The sequence below is a fragment of the Osmerus mordax genome, chromosome 8 (genome assembly GCF_038355195.1).
Source record: "Osmerus mordax isolate fOsmMor3 chromosome 8, fOsmMor3.pri, whole genome shotgun sequence".
NCBI classification, from domain to species: Eukaryota; Metazoa; Chordata; class Actinopteri; order Osmeriformes; family Osmeridae; genus Osmerus; species Osmerus mordax.
Window position 1 is genome coordinate 5,807,022 of NC_090057.1, and position 15,535 is coordinate 5,822,556.

The 15,535-nt window shown below is 47.8% G+C and overlaps 1 protein-coding gene across 1 annotated transcript in view; it reads right to left on the minus strand.

The window, feature by feature from the left end:
* Positions 1-15,535, minus strand: part of LOC136947178 (neurexin-3b-like) — a 191,904-nt gene that overhangs the window by 54,672 nt on the left and 121,697 nt on the right.

Below are 15,535 nucleotides of genomic sequence, written 5' to 3' on the forward strand. Positions count from 1 at the left end.
CTGCAGACGCTGGCCCTTTGTGTTAGCAAAGCTTTAGAGAAAAGAAACAGAGACTCTAGTTGAAATAATGGTGAGGTGGGATGGAGTGTCCTTCTTTCATTGGATTAATTCCTCCTGTGTGTGTGTGTGCGTCTCTAACACCTGAACATCTGTCTGGCTGTGTGAGAGAGTGGCCAGCTGTCTAGCCATCCTCCCTCTGAAACCAAGAACAATCTGCTGTGTGGTCCCCCTGCCCAGGACTATGAGAACATATGGTGAGAGGGAGAGAGAGAAAGAGAGAGAGAGTAAGGGACAAGAGAGAGAAGGAGAGGGAGGAAGAAAGAGACAGAGACAGGGGGAGATCAAAAGAGAGAGGGAGAGAGAGAGAGAGAGAGAGAGAGAGAGAGAGAGAGAGAGAGAGAGAGAGAGAGAGAGAGAGGGGGGGGGGGGGAGAGAGACTGGAAGAAGAGAAAAGGGAATAAACCACCAGCTAACTCTCAATTTGTCCTCAGGCAAAGACAGAGCACCACAGCTCCATCAAACCTGTGATGACTGCCAAACCCTGTGTAAGGGTCTCTGGGCTGTGTTCAGCTTCTAAATGAATATCCACCAGAGCTGGACTTGTGTCTAGTGAGCTCCCGGTCATGATGACCCACAGCACGGTCTGAACACTTTTCAAACCTAGTCTAGCTGTCTGCTGGGGGAATCCTGGTACAGCATGTGCATTTGACCCTATACTTACTGGACATACTGGATAGTTACTGTGTTGGCAAACAGTCACTCCTGTCATGATTGGTTGGAAAGGCACAGTGTTGGACAGCTGGCAGCGTACGGATAGGTCAAACCAAATGTGGCCATGCTGTCTCATTGGCTGTCTCCTCAGTGAAACTCCAGAGGAATTTGTCTAACTGAGTTTCTGTTAGATGGCGACTTATCTGCTTGCACACAGAGGACTGCAGTGGGTGGTGATGGACTGTTCACACACACACACACACACAAACGTACACACACTCATTCACTCACACACACACACACATGTACACACAGTCATTCACTCACACACTGCACACTGGGGAGCCAATTAGCCCATTGAGGAGATTCACTAAGAGTATGATTAACACACACACATACACACACACCCACACTTGTTTTCAAAAATATCCATGGCTAATTCACCTACCCACACACATGCATACAAACATCCACACATATGTTGGCAGACACATTCACACACGTACAAAAACAGCCTTGTCTGGCTATCACATGCCTGGTAGGATGATGCTGGCACAGCTTCCTGTGTGTGTGTGTGTGTGTGTGTGTGTGTGTGAGTGAGTTTGTGTACGTGCGTGTGTGTACACCTAAAAGTAAGCAGCTGCACAGTCCATGTGTCCACAGCTCTCCAAACCGAGCGCTCGAGCAGAGGAGGGAGAAACACATCAAGGATATTCATGTGACATCACTGGACGACACGGAGGACCAGGAAGAGGAGGTGCAGGACAATTATGCAACCAACGGAAGATTTCTTGTAAAAAGCTGGGAGCTTTCACAGACGGCAGTTTTATGCATCATTTCACCACAGACCCACATTAGAAGAAGAAAAAAATCTCATCTTGTAAAGAATGAAAGCTGGCTCTTCCAGATCCCAGCATTTTCATCATGGGGCTAATGAGACAAGTATGAGGGTAAACAACATTATATTGCAGCTTTTAGCATGTTTAACATATTTTAGCATATGCCTGTTAGGCCTGTCAATTTGCTTCTACCCAGAGTGAGCATGTCTTCTGTCCCAATTCTGCTTCATAAATGGGACTATTCATGTAATCATCCGTTCTGGTTTGGAAACAAGACTGATACCGTACATAGGAGAATGTGCTGTGTATATTTCAACCTCTTCCATCAAGCTGGATACTAGCCATGTCTCAAGACTCATTTCCACAACAACGTCTACGCACCACAGGCCATTGAAGTTGTTTCATTGACCTAAATCACCTCAATACTTTCCAGAAAACAAACTTCACTGTGCTTTACTTCTATTCAAACATTTCTACGTCTCAAATTAGCCTGACAGGAAGCACCATGAGCAGGTTTGAACTTGCCTTCATTAGGGAGAGAGAGAGATGCAGAGAGGCAGTCCAGGGTTCGTGGCCACAGAACTCTGCTACGATAGAGGAGATAGAACGGCACTACCCAATCCCAGATATGCAACACTAATGACTCTTCTACTGAGCAGGAAACAGTGACCCCGCTAAACTGGACTCATACAGAGACAATTACCTCAAAGACTGACGGAGAGAGTGAAGGAGAGAGGGCGAGAGTAACAGAGAGAGGAAGACATTGAAAGAGAGAGACGACAAATAGCCAGAAAGACAAAGAGAAAGAGAGACTTGTTACATTTGGAAGTCTCTAGCGTTCTTGGGCAATTGAATGGTTCAACTTTCTTGTCAGGCTGTCAGGATAAGGGCCACCCTTTGACCTGTAATTGTGACCATTACTGAGTACTTTTCTGTCATTGTGGTCAGCCAACACAATGACAGCCATTATCGTCATTGTGTGAAGACAGGTTTTCACAGGAATACAAAGACTTCCCTTGCCAGAGTTAGATTTTTCTAGGAAACTGGATTGTTCAACATATCAACCTGACTAATCTAAAGCACCGTTAAACGCCTTAGGAATGTAAAAAACATATAGAAGAAATTGGTTTCCTAATACATGTACTTCCTGTTCACACAGGACAAGATGAGGAAGTAAAATATATAATAAAATAAGGCCTGTATAAAAAATTAACCGTCAAAGAAACTATCATCAATCAACAAATGAAATTATAACATGTACAGTATACGGCTTCTAGAGCGTCTTTCATCTCTATCTTTATATCTTGTCATCTTGGGATGGCCACTGGCAACACATAGATTTAGACGATCAGAAGTCTATTTGTAGAACATGCAGGGTGTGAAGAGGGGAATTAATACATTAAAGCACTTTGATGAGAAAGTCATGGTGTAAGTCACTGTGCATGGTGCTATGGTGTCAACAGACAGGGAAGAATGGAGGGATGGATGAAAGGACGGGAGGAAGGGATGGGAGGATACAAAAAATGTATGGAAGAGTCGGGTGACATGAAAGGATGGATGGTAGGATAGGAAGGATGGATGGAAGTATGGATGGAGGAGCACGGAGGAGTAATGTAGCGTATTAGAAAGAGACAGGGTCAGTCCTTGAGAAACAGACAGACATTGCTCTATATGGAAGAATGCAATCCTCCACTACACCGGACCAAGTCAGATTCAACACTAACACTACAGTCTGGACATTCTGTACACACAAAATACCAACATTTTACATCAACAATGGGATTCATAATTTACTCGCAGTATTCAGAATCAGAATGGGATTTATTCGCCATGAAAGTTTGCACAGACAAGGAATTTGCTTTGGCAGGAAGGTGCATACAATAAACATATACCTAAAATTTAAATATGTGGACTATCTATACTACGGGTACATAAACTAGCAGTACTAAGTGGGATTAGAATATAATTAAATATTCAAATGTTAATATCAGACTACTCAGTGAACAGGCTCTGTTATATTACATAAAGGCATCGACCTCGATTAAACGTTAACTGCAGACTCAGAACCATATTTGCGGCGGAATGTTTTCACATTGTCTGTACTTGCAATGTCCCTGCCACCTCAGCCAACGAGGACAAGTCAGTGGCCTCCATTACCCAGAATCCTCCTGGGGGAGCAGGTGCCCAGACAGTGGGTCAGATAGCTGTCTGGTGCCTGCAGTTGAGTCCTTAGCCCACATTCAGGCCCTGTCCTGCCAGGTTAACATCTGCTGTCTCGTGGAGCAGGGGGAACCTGGACTGAGTGCCAGATTGACAGGTATCAAACTGTGACGCGGTGTTCCTTCACACTGCTGGGAATTTGTTCTCCAGGACAGTGCTGGCACTGGGCACCCTTACTGGAACTGTGGTGTGTATGTGTGTGTGAGAGAGAGAGTGTGGGCATGTGTTTGAACTGGATGTGTTCTGTGTATACTGTCTGTGCATGTGTGTGAGAGAGGGTGCGTGAGTGTGTCTCTCTGTAAGAGATTCAGAGAGTGCTGAGTTCTGCGCACGTGTGTTCACCCAACCCCCATGATACATGAGATCTCCATGGGTACGTGAGACACAGGGGGTCCATATCTCACACAACATGCACACACGCTTCATATCTCAAGAAAACACACACGGACACAAAATCCCACCCACCTTCACACACACACACACACACACAAAGTCTTCCTATCTCGAGAAAACACACACAAACCCCAATGCCCTCACACACATGCACCTTCACACACACACACACACAAACACAGTCTTCATATCTCAAGAAAACACACACAGACCCCCCCACCCCACATGCACACAGCCTCGCACACACCTTCACACACACACCCCTCTCTTCTTGTCTCTGTGTTGTTGGTGTGCTTTTATCTCGATCCTCGTTATCGCCAGGGCATTCAGCAGAGCTGGCACCCCGGGGAACAGGAAACAGAACACACAGTGAGGTGCAGTCCAATATTCCACAACACCACCGGCACTCACACATAGACAGAATGAGACAGAGAGAGAGGGAGAGAGAGAGAGAGAGGGAGGGACGGATGAAAGGATAGAGAGAGGGATGGATGGGTGGAGAGAGACAAAGACAGAGGGATGGAGGGAGAATACAAAGAGAGGGAGAGAAAGTGAGAAAGAGGGATGGAGGGAGAGGGAGGGAGGGAGCGAGAGGAAGAGAGGAAGAGGGAGATGGAGGGAGAGAGAGAGAGACAGATTGACACACTGTTAATCTCTGCCCCCTTCCAAATTGACAGAGAGAAGATAACCTCCTCAGTCACATTCAGCTGGCCTTTATTGATATGAATTTTCATGCCATATTTCATACATGAGAATCTATAAGCTTCCCCTCCACTCCTCCACAACGCCCAGATCATACAATCATACTTCATTCATTGCGCTAAAAGCACGCCTCTGTAATCTCCAGGTATTATCTCACTTTTGCAGGCTTTCATCATCTGGTAATGAATATCTGCAACTGTTCAACTCGTTCTCTGAAGGGAGGAGGAGTAGCCGTGATTGAACGCTTCCTCTTCCCTCTGAGTTCTCCAAACCAGGAAAAATAGCTGCAATTACGACAGCGGGAGTATTCCCATGGTGGAGACACTGTTCCATCATTCACAGGCCGTACAGTGGAGCAGCCCTGGGTGGGGGTGATGGATGGAGGCTAATGTGATGTGACGAATGGCTTCGACAAACAAAACAAACAGACCCCAACTGATTCCCACTGTCTGTCCCCCCCATCCTCATCACTGCTGGTGTTAATCTGGAGGGAACCATGGATGGGGTGGTGTGGAGGAGAGGGGTAGGGGATGTAGCAGGGTTGGGGGGCGGGGGAGGATGAGGGGATTTTGGGAGGGAGGGGGGGTGAGGGAGTAGAAGGACTACTTCAGTTTCAATGCTTAAAGCTCTCATTTATATGGGGAGAATTGCAACTTGATTTCTATTAGATTAGGATTAGAATTTACCATATAATACAGTATATATAGCACTGTAAAACATTGACGGTGGTGAATGATTCGAAATGTGGTGAAGTATTGGTGGTTTATGGAGACTGCATGAAGACAAGCTTCAGTACATTTAGTACAGTACTACCAACCTCTCAAGGACAACCTATCACTGTTGTAACAGTACTCAATGGAGAATGACGTGAGCTGGTATCAAACAGCTTGATCTGCCATCTGTACTGTTGTGTTGAGGAGAGAAGACAGGAAGAAAGAGTGAGAAAACAGGGAGGGAGAGCGAGAGCGAGAGAGAAGACAGGGAGGGAGAGCGAGTGAGAAGACAGGGAGGGAGAGCGAGAGAGAAGACAGGGAGGGAGAGCGAGTGAGAAGACAGGGAGGGAGAGCGAGAGAAAAGACAGGGAGGGAGAGCGAGAGAGAAGACAGGGAGGGAGAGCGAGAGAGAGAAGACAGGGAGAGAGAGCGAGAGCGAGAGAGAAGACAGGGAGAGAGAGAGAGAAGACAGGTAGAGAGTGAGGAGGAGGAAATGAGAAGATGTAGCTTTGCTGCTGCTGTATTCAGTGGGCTTGGTCAGTGTTGGAGAGTGAGAATCAGTAGAGAGAGAGAGACAAAGAGAGGGAGGGAGAGACAGAGAGAGAGACTGTGAAACTATGTAGTCTTCCTCAGACTGTTGAAAGCAGGCATCAGACACAAGGAGGGATCTCAAGCTGCCTGTCTGGTAAACAGACACAACATGCACAAGGTGTTACTTTAGATTACCTTCTGCCTCAAACACTGCTTTAACATTTGACTTGTAAAACACAGACATGAACAAACATACATACACACATTATGTATTCAATACAAATGCCCACACATACACACAAACACACTGGTCAAGCAGAAAATAAGCCAAAATACTTCCTCATTTAGTGGAAACTAAACTCCCTCCCTCCCTCCCTCCCTCCCTCCCTCCCTCCCTCCCTCCCTCCCTCCCTCCCTCCCTCCCTCCCTCCCTCCCTCCCTCCCTCCCTCCCTCCAGCTCTGACACTTTCTTTGTTGTCTGGCAGGATAGATGGAGAAGAGAAGAGCCTTTCTATGAGTTTTTTTCTCTCCTGCTGGAGATGTCAGTTCCTGTGCTGGGTGGGAGGAAGGGGCTGTCTGAAGTGTTTGCACCGCATTCAACCCGGGCTGCGCAACTCCACCTCCCCTCTGGACAGCAGAAGAAGAACGAAGGAGAAAGATGAGAGGAGGTAAAGAGGGAGAGCAGTTAAAAAGAGGTGGATACCAGAAAATTCGAAAGAGAGAGGGCAACGAAGAAAAGAAAGAGAAGTAGATTAAGGGCGAACGAGAGAAAGGTAGCGCGTGCTTCCACAGTTAGTGCTCTAAAACTGTGACTGTGCGTTCGGCAATTTGTATTTTCCTTCACAGTCCTTCACACTTTTGCACAGCAGGGATATTAAGACAAGCGTCTCCCACCATCCCATAATACACGGCAGACGGCCAGGGAAGCTTGGCGCGCAGCATCCGGTCGCGCGCGGTCCGTAGAGAATAGGGTGATGGGTGATCTCCTGGAGACTCACAGTCTCCAAGCTGGCTTTCGAGAGGAGAATCATTTATAATTGATTCGTCCCCAGAGGAACATGGTACCTGTTTGCTTACGCATCACACAGCCCCACACTGAGAAAGGAAAGACCTTCAAATACCCACCGCACTGTAACAACCACTTCTCAAAACTCATCCCATGGCCACATTTCTTTTACCCTGAGCTACTTTTCTTACACTGAAAATCTTTGCAGCTGTCAAATCATAGCCAGTAAAAGCAATTTTCCTCCTCTACTCAGCGCCCGGCAAACCTAATGTTCTATCACTGAAAGGTTTGGGTAAATGAATATGTTAATGTCCTCAAAATCACAAGCTGTTTGCATACTCTGATGCACTCCCCAGGAACAGTAGGAGTGAGACTGTGACTGTCTGCATGAGGTGATAATTATTGAGACACATCAAGAAGAAGAAAAAAAATGCAGATTAAAAAGGGCACTTTAAAGTACAATCCATCTTGCACGTGATGTCAAATGCTGCTGAGACAGATAGACAGACAGACATGGAGAGACATAGACAGACAGACATGGAGAGACATAGACAGACAGACATGGAGAGACATGGAGAGACATGGACAGACAGACAGACATAAAGAGGCAAGGACAGACAGACAGATATGGAGAGACATAGACAGACAGACAGACAGACATAAAGAGGCATGGACAGACAGACAGATATGGAGAGACATGGACAGACAGACATGAAGAGGCATGGACAGACAGACAGACAGACATGGAGAGACATGGACAGACAGACATGAAGAGGCATGGACAGACAGACAGACATGGAGAGACATGGACAGACAGACATGAAGAGGCATGGACAGACAGACAGACAGACATGAAGAGGCATGGAGAGACATGAAGAGGCATGGACAGACAGACATATATGAAGAGGCATGGACAGACAGACAGACATGGAGAGACATGGACAGACAGGCAGGTAAACAGATAGATCTTTTGTCAAAACCATCTCTTCACCCTGATTCTATTTCTGAGACATATTCTGTGAGTCCTGTGTCTTTATTCTGCCTCCCCCAACACATATTTCCACCTAGCTTTGAAGAACCGGACTCCGCGAGAGAGAGAGAGAGAGAGAGAGAGAGAGAGAGAGAGAGAGAGAGAGGGAGAGGGAGAGAGAGAAATCTGAAGAGAAGTAGTTTCTTCTCTGAAGCAGGTCTAATCCACTCTTTGATATTGACAACATCAAATGAAAAAGCACTTGAGCCTTGAAACTCGTGAGGCTCTGCTACGCGTACTCTGTTAGAGAGACACAGTCAGGTGACCCGGGCTGGGAACTCTGCACTGATCAGTTCCATCCATGATGCTGTATCACAGCCACCATACAGACAAGGCCTGAGAGTGGACAGTGATGAGATAGTCAAGATGTTATTGTGGCAGTCGGTGGGATGTGGTTATTGTCGCACCGTGCCTTGTAGCTGAGATGGGGTGTAGCTGTGCCTGCTATATACAGAATGCTCCCTGACTCTGACCATCGTAACACTGTTAGAACTATGCACTTCTGATACTTTCTACAGTATATGTGCTGTTTTTACCTTCGCTTTGGATAAAAGCTAAATGAATAAATCGTAAGTATATTTGTAAACCTTTCAGAGTGTGAGAGTTCACTCCATTTATGATAGACAACATCTCATGTACGATTCAGACAGTACTTGAGAGTTCCAGATCTATGAAGCAGACAGTACTTGAGAGTCCCAAATCCATGATACAGACAGTCCATGAGAATACTTAGTATAATCTACTACATCATATATTGTTCTGGGTAGGGGTGTGTGGTACAGTAGGTACGGTAACAGTAGGTAAGGATCCGAGAGGGATAACGCTCTCCTGTTCCCGTTGCCATGGAACCGGTTGCTACCGTCAGGTCGTCTTGTCCAGGTGAGGCTGAGGTCTTGTCAGAGAGAGATAGAAGGAGAGAGAGGGAGAGAGAGAGAGAGAGAGAAGGAGAAAGGTAGAGTGAGAAAGAGATGGATAGAGGGAGAGAGAGAGGGATAGAGAGATGGAGAGAGGGACATAGAGAGAGGGACAGAGAGAGAGAGGGAGAGACTTCTGCAGTGGTCCTTCATGGATGTAATGTTCAGTAACACTTTTATCCAAAGCTATTTGTTTTGGGCATTTGAACCTGCGACTTCTTGATCTGCCATCAAACGTTCTAACCACTGAGTTAGAACAGAGAATTTGATAGAAACACAATATTTTTTTTAAGCTTGCTTTGCAAAAAGTAGCAAAAAAAAAAAGAAGTTTAAACTAAAAGTTGCCAAGGAACTGAGGTGGGTGTTGATGGAGTGATTGGGTTTAAGTGGCCATTTCCCCAGAACACCTGTACGGGTGGCAATGATGTCAGGTCTGTGTGGTCAGTCTCGTCTGTCCACTTCCTCATCGCTTCACACACGCAATCAAGAGTCTGGGCGAGGGAGTGGGAGTGGGGAGGAGAGCAGGTGGCAATCACCGTCCATCAGGTGGCTTTGAGTCGCTCTGAGACTGGAAGGCCGACTGTAGGCAGCAGGCCAGGGAGGGGGTCTAAGTGGGACTATTAGCCAGGCCTCCCTGCAGGGGGGTTACAGCTATTTATATTGTATTTTTGTTACAGCTATGCAGGTCCGCACTCAAAGTTAAATCTAAGATAACAGAACTTTTACAAGGACATTAAAGGGAAAAGTTATTCAAAGTTTGCAAGATCCAAGAAGACAATTGAGCATCTTAAAAAAAGAACCAGGGTACATGTCAACAATAACTGTGTTGAAAGCTGGAACGAGCGCTTGCGGTCAGCGGCCCCTCAAGGCTGACGCTGACCACACCGCGCCGACCTCACCATGCCGACCAGAGAATAAGTGAGTGAAGTACTGATCGATACGGTCAGAAGTCCAGCAGACAGCTCTAATGAACAGAATCCTTAAAGAAGCCTGCATAAGGATCTGTATCTAGGGGTGAGGAGGGGAGCGAGGAGGGGAGGGAATGGAGAAGGTGGCAGTGGAGGGAAGAAGGGAGCATGGGAGGAGGAGGGGAGGAGGGAGGTGAAGGAGGATGGAGGAGGGGGTAAGGGAGGAGGTGGAGGAGGAGGTGAAGAAGGAGGGAGGAGGTGAGGAGGCTGAGGGAGGAGTGGAGGATGGGTGGGTGGAGGGAAGGAGGGAGGGAGGAGGAGGGGGTTAGGTACCAGGATTAGGGGATTGAGATAAAGGCTGTCTGGGGTTGAGGGGATAGTTGGCCTGTCAGGCGGACATGCGGGGGTCTGAGTGTGTCTCAGTGTCTGGCTAATTAAACCAGGGTCTGTAGGGGACCAGGCTGGGAGGCTCTGATACAGCCGCTCCATTGTTGCTGCTCAGCCTGAGTCCTCCACAGAACAATGACCTGGCTTGCTGGCTGAATGACATGCTTACTGACTGACTAACTGACCGATCAACCGATTGACTGACTGACTACAGCCAGACTGACTGACTGTTTGAATGCTGTTTGAAAGCAGAAGGGGATGGCGGGTCTGTTCTGTATGTCTTTTGGCTTGTGTACACACATGTGCATGTCCGTGTTTCCTTGTTTCACTCAGTGCTTGTTCTGCATTTCATGTGTGTGGGATTCTTAAGGTGTGTGCATTGCTGTATGTGTGTGTGTGTGTGTGTGTGTGTCTATAGTGTGTGGGAGCCAAGGTGCAAGCTGGTGTGTGTATACTACAAGGTGGAGAATCTCCTCCTTTTCCTTCCTTGTTCACAAAGACCCTTTCTTTCACAGAGCCTTTGAAGGTGTACTTAGTGGAACTGATGAGAAATTGAAAGCAGGGGACAGCAGGGGCTTTTCAACAGCTCATGAAAGGCTGAAGAAACCTGGCATCCCGAGTCAGTGAAACAGGAGGGGGTTTGGATTGAGGGAGGAGATGGAAAAGATCGGAGGAGGGAGAGAGGGAGAGAGAGAGAGAGAGAGAGAGAGAGAGAGAGAGAGAGAGAGGGAGAGAGAGAGAGAGGGAGAGGGAGAGGGAGAGGGAGAGAGAGAGAGAGAGAGAGAGAGAGAGAGAGAGAGAGGGGAGAGGGAGAGAGAGAGAGAGGGAGGGAGAGGGAGAGAGAGGGAGAGGGAGAGGGAGAGGGAGGGCTGCAGGCGATACCTGCATACAAGGTTGGCTGCGATCCCCTAAGCTTCTACCCCTGCACATCTGGCTTATTTGACACGGTAGAAAATGAGCAGAGGTATAATACAGACAGCCAGCCATGGCTGGAACAAACCCTGCACACACACACACACACACACACACACACTGATCACTGCCTTGGAAGGACGGAGAAAACTGCGGTTTTGCTCTTCAACTGACCAGTGCTTGTCCATTAGTGGGCAACACGTTACAGGAAGCTACCATGGACCAATTACTAATCCCTACAGTTTCAACATTGTAGGTACATGCTGTAGGAACTGTTCTGTACTTACACGTCATTATGCTTTAGTTACATCACACATTATAACAGCACTTATTTGGCAACACGTCACAAAGGTTACATCAACGACCATGCAACTATATTGTGATACTGATATGTAGGTGCATGGTAGTTGATGTAAACTCAATGTAAAGTGTTGCCCAGTCGTTTTCGGACAGACAGATGAGGCCATTTTACAGTCCACACATGAATCTACCTCATCAAAGGGATAACATCAATCCATCGACTCGCCTGATAGGACAACAGGTGGCCCACAGACCCTGTCACCCTATCAGCATCTGACTTCATTTCCGCCCCGAGTGGTCATGAATACTGATTGTCTGTTGCCGAGCTACACCAGGTGGGTGAGTGTACACAGTGGGGACAGTTTTCACATGAGATGTCATCCATTATGGAGAAGGTCACAATCACCTGGACAGTTTCTCCTTCTCTCTACTGCCTCCTGCCTCACAGCCTCGTCTCAGACCCTTCTCCCTCTCTCTACTGCCTCCTGCCTCACAGCCTCGTCTCAGACCCTTCTCCCTCTCTCTACTGCCTCCTGCCTCGTCTAAGACCCTTGTCCCTCTCTCTACTGCCTCCTGCCTCACAGCCTCGTCTCAGACCCTTGTCCCTCTCTCTACTGCCTCCTGCCTCACAGCCTCGTCTCAGACCCTTGTCCCTCTCTCTACTGCCTCCTGCCTCACAGCCTCGTCTCAGACCCTTCTCCCTCTCTCTACTGCCTCCTGCCTCGTCTAAGACCCTTGTCCCTCTCTCTACTGCCTCCTGCCTCACAGCCTCGTCTCAGACCCTTCTCCCTCTCTCTACTGCCTCCTGCCTCGTCTAAGACCCTTGTCCCTCTCTCTACTGCCTCCTGCCTCACAGCCTCGTCTCAGACCCTTGTCCCTCTCTCTACTGCCTCCTGCCTCACAGCCTCGTCTCAGACCCTTGTCCCTCTCTCTACTGCCTCCTGCCTCACAGCCTCGTCTCAGACCCTTGTCCCTCTCTCTACTGCCTCCTGCCTCACAGCCTCGTCTCAGACCCTTCTCCCTCTCTCTACTGCCTCCTGCCTCGTCTAAGACCCTTGTCCCTCTCTCTACTGCCTCCTGCCTCACAGCCTCGTCTCAGACCCTTGTCCCTCTCTCTACTGCCTCCTGCCTCACAGCCTCGTCTCAGACCCTTGTCCCTCTCTCTACTGCCTCCTGCCTCACAGCCTCGTCTCAGACCCTTGTCCCTCTCTCTACTGCCTCCTGCCTCACAGCCTCGTCTCAGACCCTTGTCCCTCTCTCTACTGCCTCCTGCCTCACAGCCTCGTCTCAGACCCTTGTCCCTCTCTCTACTGCCTCCTGCCTCACAGCCTCGTCTCAGACCCTTGTCCCTCTCTCTACTGCCTCCTGCCTCACAGCCTCGTCTCAGACCCTTGTCCCTCTCTCTACTGCCTCCTGCCTCACAGCCTCGTCTCAGACCCTTGTCCCTCTCTCTACTGCCTCCTGCCTCACAGCCTCGTCTCAGACCCTTGTCCCTCTCTCTACTGCCTCCTGCCTCACAGCCTCGTCTCAGACCCTTCAGTCATCCCCACACTCACTCCTGATCCTTCTGGCACGTAAGCACGTCTTCCTAAATCCACATGAAGCGTACGACAGACACACCCAAATACATATGCACACCCTCCCTCCCACACACATACACGACCTCACACACGCACATACCCACACATATGCCCCCCCCCCCATCCCATACACACACACATTCCCGCACACACACACGTTTGGCAGCAACTGGCGAGCAGGCAGGGGGTCTAGTCTGAAGCTGAGTTTGACGAGCTGAATCTCAGCAGGGGTGGATGTAGAGTGACTGGCAGGTTCATGAATGCTCCAGTACAGCTGCAGATAAACATACAGACAGACTGACCCATGCCTCAGAATGGCATCAGTAGCGCCCCTAGCTGTGGCTCGGAACAACGCTCAAATATTGTACAGTTGGTTGAGCAATGCCCAAACACCACTGCAGGACGGTGCAAATGATATGATTCAGAACTGTCGCCGTATCTGTGTTTCCACATTCATTAACTTTGGGTTAAATGTTTATTTGGATCTCTATTCTTACTGCGTGACGTTTTCCAGACTGTGGTCTGCACCTGTCAGTGTCACTAAAGAGGAGGGGATCCCTCATTGCTGCTCCCAGGTTTCATCCATTTCTTCTCTGAGTTTTGCTGGGAGTGTTGCCTTGTCTTCCTTGAGGGTCCCATGTTGGTTGTAGGTAATGATCTATGGATGGATGTAAAGCCCTTTGTGACGTTGCTTGTACGAAGGGTTCCATTTCTTTGATTTGACGTGAGAAGGGTTAGATGTGGGGCTGCGGTAAACTTTTTGACGTGTGCAAAAATAATGAAATTAATGTGCTATAACTTGTGTTCACAGGCTGACGTAGTCCAACTCTTTTTGGGATAGGTTGTTTCACATTTTGTGTACGTTTTATAAGAGTTAAAAATGGGTCCGATGGCTGAGCGGTTAGGGAGTCGGGCTATTAATCAGAAGGTCGTTGGTTCAATTCCTGGCTGTGCCAAATTACATTGTGTCCTTGGGTAAGGCACTTCACCCTACTTGCCTGGGGGAGAATGTCCCTGTACTTACTGTAAGTCGCTCTGGATAAGAGTGTCTGCTAAATGACTAAAATGTAAAAAGAGGATTGATGGATGGAACAGGGGAAGTCACAGTCAGACGAGTGTGTGTATGTCTCTTCAAGAGGAACTTCCACATCAAACAAGCTGGTGGAGGAGTAACATCAAAGCCTCTGCACAAGAACATTTTGCTCCGTCAGATTGAGAATGACCTTGATCCATTCAAACTTTCCTCTCCTCCAATCACACGTTCTGTGTTCACCCTGCAAGTTATAAAAATACTCCAGTCCTATTCACATATTTTAACATATACCGGAATTATAATACTATTTTACCAAGTGTTTGTGTGTGTGTGTGCGTATTTTATCTTTTCATGCAACTCTAGTATTTTTTTAACAAGCATCGTTTAATATTGCCTTCAAGAAGACCCTGCATAATGCAGCCCTGTGTGGGATTTTAGATGGTATGCCAGCATTCCACGTCAGCATTCAATGTGTGTGTGTATGAGTGTGTGTGAGTACTGAGTGTGAGTACTGTGTGTGTGTGTGTGTGTGAGTACCCTGTGTGTGTGCTTCTGATCTAAGCGACCTATACTGTATGCACACACAGTCTTTGTGCCAACCAGAAGATAGCCCAGAGCCCATCTCCCCATTACAGTCAGTGTGTGTAAGGCTGTACACATGCTTGTGTGTGTGTGTTCATGCTTGCATGTGTGTTCCCATAGCCCAGTGTGTGTGTGTGTTACCATAGCACAGGGATCTGATTGCTTTCTTAATGGTGAGAGTGGCTGGCTGTGTAGTTGCAGAGGGGCTCAGCGGAGCATAGAGACACATCACCACACCTCTGTAATTAGAGGGGAAATAAACCAGCATCGCACACACACACACAAGTACGACAGAACCTCACCTCTTGCTACCTTCCACTGCTCTCTCTCTCTCTCTCTCTCTCTCTCTCTCTCCTCACACACACACACAAACTGGGCCTACCACCAAAATCACGCCTGGCCCTCCTATCTACCAAGGTCTCTAAACAAATGGGTTTCTGAGTAAGCGAAAATACATGCTTTTATATGGGCTGTAATACAGTATGTGTCAACAGCATTATGGATGAAAGAGTAATTCCACACACTCCGTAATCTCAGTTTCAAAGACATACACCAAAAAAAAACACCACACTATAATCTCTTAGCCCGTCTTCCACACTTTTTCCAGGGTAAATGTGATTCTTTCCTTCGAGATTGAACGAGTGTGAGTCTTTATCTGCCAAGCACACGAAACACAGGTGGCAATGCGTCTGTACTGTAACCAACCCTGACGGGATGATAGATAACCAAACACCAGGAAGAGACTGTAGATAACCAAACACCAGGAACATAGAT